The following is a 376-nucleotide window of genomic DNA, read 5'->3' as shown; positions in this document are numbered from 1 at the left end:
GATCCAACGAGTGATGCGCGACTCTTTCGGACTTTGAAAATTTTTCGTTCCAACGAGTGATGCGCGACTCTTTCGGACTTTGAAATTTTTTCGATCCAACGAGTGATGCGCGACTCTTTCGGACTTTGAAAATTTTTCGATCCAACGAGTGATGCGCGACTCTTTCGGACTTTGAAAATTTTTCGATCCAACGAGTGATGCGCGACTCTTTCGGACTTTGAAAATTTTTCGTTCCAACGAGTGATGCGCGACTCTTTCGGACTTTGAAAATTTTTCGATCCAACGAGTGATGCGCGACTCTTTCGGACTTTGAAAATTTTTCGATCCAACGAGTGATGCGCGACTCTTTCGGACTTTGAAAATTTTTCGATCCAAC

Source organism: Athalia rosae, chromosome 4 (assembly GCF_917208135.1).
Source record: "Athalia rosae chromosome 4, iyAthRosa1.1, whole genome shotgun sequence".
Lineage (NCBI taxonomy): Eukaryota > Metazoa > Arthropoda > Insecta > Hymenoptera > Athaliidae > Athalia > Athalia rosae.
The sequence above is the reverse complement of the archived record's forward strand: the minus strand, read 5'-3'. Positions refer to the sequence as shown.